Genomic DNA, 4,440 nt, shown 5'->3' with positions numbered 1-4,440 from the left:
CTAAATTGTATACTATATAAAATAATGATATGATATATTTTATGCTATTTATTATAACATATACAGTATGTGTAATTATCAATATTAATAGTATTATGCATAGTACATAAAATAATTATATATTTAATGATAAATAATTTATGTAAGCTATGTGCAGTATAAGCACAGTGTTTACAAAAATGTATTGTGCATGAATTATTTTGCACGTGTATTTTGCAGTGCAACCCAAACATTAGTAGAAGTCAGAGGTGGCTGTAGTTCACCGGCACAGACGCTTATCTGAAGCAGGACTTTGTATATATGTATATATATAGTCGGGGCTGTAGTCACACAGATGTTCAGCAGCTGATCCCCGTTTCTCTCAAATGTGAGTGCACCGGTACAGAAAGTCCCGTTACTCATGCGTTTCTGCAGCTCATTGTTGTGTCATGAGGAGTTTCTGTGCGTGTGAGTAAGACGTGAGCGATATCTGCGATGGGACTGTCAGGAGTGAAATCGAGTGGTGCTCGTTGGGACGGACGGAGCCACTGCTGCGTCACCAGCTGTTTCCTGACCCCCTCATCTGGGCCGCATACCAGTCCCATGAAAAATGTGCTCCCCGTTAGCAGCGGATGAGTGGAGCTCATGAACAGGGTCAGGCAGAACCACATCAGCACAAACACACCAAACACTTACAGAAAGTACGGTTTCTGAAAGCTGTCTTGTGTCATTTTTTTAAATAAATCATTTAACTTGTTTGTTGTTTATTTGAAAGGGACAGCATAGAATAACTGTTAATAATTCATCTTTTTTTAATTAATCAATTTTGATGAGCAGATTATCTTATAGCATTTGTCCTTGGTTAGACTTTTACTAAGAACCTAAGAAATGTAACAACCAACAAATAGTCTAAAATGTACAACAATGTTTAAAATATGTATTTATTTATTTATTTTAAAATAAAATTATTTAATAAATGAATTCATTCATATAAAATGTAGTTTACATATTTAAAAAAAAAATTATTTGTTCAATTGAGTTTAGTTCTTTAATTCTGCAAGATGACAATAAAGTTAAAAACCCTATAAAAATGTTTGTTGTTTGTTTGTTTGTCCCTGGTTAGGCACCTAAAATAACCTAACAACCAACAGTCTAAAATGTAAAACACAATAATGCAATGTTTTTAAAAATAATTTTAAAAAAAATTAAAAAATGATTTATTACATTAAAAAATAACAACCAACAGTCTAAAATGTAAAACACAATAATGCAATGTTTTTTAAAAATAATTAAAAAAAAATGTTTTCAATTATTTATTACATTCAATTTTGCAGTAAATTTAATTGGTTCTGTGCATTTAGCTCTGTTCAGTCTAATCTAATATTTAAAATATGTATTTATTTATTTTCTTACTTTCTTTCTTTGTTAACAACTTTTTTTTCCCCCTGTGCATAGGCACTATAAGTAATTAAAAGGTTTGATAGTTTTATTTCCATTTTATTTCTTTGCAAATTGTCCAAACATACATAAATAAAGTAGTATTATTCTATTATCCTAAACACTATGGTATTTCTGTTCATTTGGCAGACATTTTATCCAAAGCAATTTGCATTTATATTATCTGTTCATGCTTTTCCTGGGAATCAAACCCATGACCTTGGCGTTACTGGTGCCACTATCTACTGCTTGAGCTACAGGAAAGCTTAGCATTACTATGGTAAATGTCCAGAAAAAAAACATGATATTATGACTTTTCCACAATAAATGGCAAAGACTCGTGGTATTACCAAAGCATCAGTCTAAGTCAGATTTCAGTCTCCTTCAGCACTCGAGCAGAAGTTTCTCTTCTATCATCAGGCTGAAGCTCCTTCACTCGTTCACTCAAGTGTGTGTTTAATCGTCTGCATCCTGCGGTTAATGACCGTTAAGATTACAGCATAACGATGACCAACGACTATTACAAGAATGCAGAAAGAAAGACAGATGATGCTGTCTTCATCAATCTCAATGAGCTGCACTCAGGCCAAGTCAAACAGAGACACAAGGAGACAGTGTTGGGTTCGACTGAGAAAACCGGCCTAAGAGACCAAAAAAAATATTATCAGACCTTCTTTAGATAACCAGTTCTCTTTAGGAAAGCTAGAACGCTGTGTGTGTTTGCACTGGCATGCATGTATGAGTGTTTGTGTTGCGTTTTAGTCATTTCACAGCAATGCAAAGTGTTTCTGTTTCCAACTCTTCTGATTGTAGAGATGAATCTGTCATTGCTGTTTGGGATCTCTGTCCGTTTCTCATGGATGCAGGGCCTGAAGTGCTCTATATTCAGATATGTGAACGCAACTGTAGTGTGCTTTCATGCATCGCTACATTAATTGTGTTAGATCACATTGCATTCTCAGTGTTGCCACAAGGAGCGCTATAGATGTGTGTAAACTACAGTAATGGCAAAACTGTAGATATGTTTATATCTAACTACCTGTACTGTTACAACAATGCAGTAGTTACGTTTTCATCCAGAGCTGCAAATTAAACTTGAGCAATGAATTTAAATATTGCATGACGTATTTGCAAATAAAGCACCGTGTATTCAAGAGAACAGAACTTTAACTTCTTGAGAAATTGGTGTAAAGTATCAGTAATAAAATAATAAGTAGTTCCATTGTGACAAGTCACAAACATGTGACACTTTTATCCCAATATAATAAGTGACTAAAAGTGCACAGATTCAATAACAGTGTTATTTTAGTATCACTGAGATTTTATAGATTATTCATTGAATTTTATTATTATTTTTTATTTTATTTTATTAATATTTTGAATCCATTTTTATTTTCATATTTTCTATTTTCATTTTGTTTTAGCTTTTTGTTAGTTAGTTTTTTTTTCTTATATATGTTGCTATCTTTTTTTTTTTTAATTAGTATTTTTCAGTTTTAGTTATTTCAGTACATCAGGTTAAACTAAATAAAAATGAGAAATATTGCCTTGGAAACTAGCTGCAATAAAACATTTTTTCATTTTTTATTTTATTTCAGTTAACATTTATTTCATTTCAAGTAACAATTTTTTAATAGTTTGAATTTTCATTCATTCATTCATTTTAATTTATTTCTTTATTTTCAGTTTTAGTAACTATTGTTGTAACCCTGTTAACAAACGCTGTCATGTTTTCTGAAGTTTGGGAATGCAATCATGTGAGACAATTATACCAAATAATTTTCATGACAGACTGTGAATAAAACAATATTTGAAATGATGTGCGATAAGATTAGTTAATCTGCTGAGGCAAAGTCACGTGAGGTTTTTTTTTTGTGCATCAAGGAGTTTAGTAGGTAGTTGAGTTTTCATCAGTTTATATGCATGTTTTCTTACAAAAAAAAATAAAAAATGACCCTCCTCAGTGTGAGTGCATATATTTTTATGGACATTTTATGCACAACTTTCCATTTTTATTTAGCCTTTTTATGTGAAATCCCAAAATTGTGTGGATGGAAAGAGCTGATAGTGCATGTGAAGTATGTATAATGCAGTGTTAATTTCGTTGACGAATAATTTTCGTCATAATTTTTGTCAACGACATTTTTTTCACCGACGACAACGAGACGATAACGAACTAAAACTCTTTTTGAATGACAAAAACTAATCTATTGGCATTTTCGTCATTGAATAAAAACTTCATGATTCATTCAGAACGAATCTGCTGCGTGGTTCGGAGGTTAGATGCGTACATATGAACCGGCGGGACATAAGCTAACATACACTGGCTGCACGTCTCATAAAATGTAAAAAAATGTCAATATGTGGGAGTAAGAGAAGAGCAGACATATGGATAAATCTGACGACGCAAGAGAGAACTCAATTCGGTCTGGTTTTCTGAGCGCAGACACTGAAGCATACACACACAGAAAGCTCGCCTCACAGCGTGCGAGTACTCTTTCGTGTCGCATGAACGGAGAATTACACACAAAATAATGTTGAATTGTCTGCTTTGATGAGTATTCACATAAACACCGTTGATTAGGTCTTAAGTGAACGTAAACAGTAGGGAGAACGTGTATCATCAGTACATTGCATCCATTGCAGCTGTGCATTCGGTTTTAAAGGGATAGCAGCCTAATTTAGTTGCTATTGTCCGAGTCTTTGATGTAAAAGGGGTCATATGATGCTTTTTTAAAGATCATTATTTTGTGTATTTGGTGTAACAGAATATGTTGACATGCTTTAATGTTCAAAAAACACATTATTTTTCAAATACTGTACATTATTGTAGGTCCTCTATGCCCCGCCTCTCTCAAACGCTTCGTTTTCTACAAAGTCCCTCCTTCCGACAAGCGCAGTCTGCTCTGATTGGCCAGCTGACCCAGTGCATTGTGATTGGCCGAACACCACAAGCACGCGTCGGAATGTAACGCCCCTTACCATAATCGCAAGCTTCATCTTTCAAAATAAATGTAAAGACAG

General features: G+C 33.6%; 1 protein-coding gene across 1 annotated transcript in view; it reads left to right on the top strand.

Annotated features, from left to right (window-relative positions):
- LOC107690880 (platelet-derived growth factor receptor beta-like) overlaps positions 1–4,440 on the top strand; it is a 50,735-nt gene that overhangs the window by 1,123 nt on the left and 45,172 nt on the right. The gene's annotated exons all lie outside the window — the stretch shown is intronic.

The sequence above is a fragment of the Sinocyclocheilus anshuiensis genome, unplaced genomic scaffold (assembly GCF_001515605.1).
Source record: "Sinocyclocheilus anshuiensis isolate Anshui unplaced genomic scaffold, SAMN03320099.WGS_v1.1 scaffold5315, whole genome shotgun sequence".
In the NCBI taxonomy this organism is placed as follows: domain Eukaryota; kingdom Metazoa; phylum Chordata; class Actinopteri; order Cypriniformes; family Cyprinidae; genus Sinocyclocheilus; species Sinocyclocheilus anshuiensis.
The sequence above is the reverse complement of the archived record's forward strand: the minus strand, read 5'-3'. Positions and strand labels throughout refer to the sequence as shown.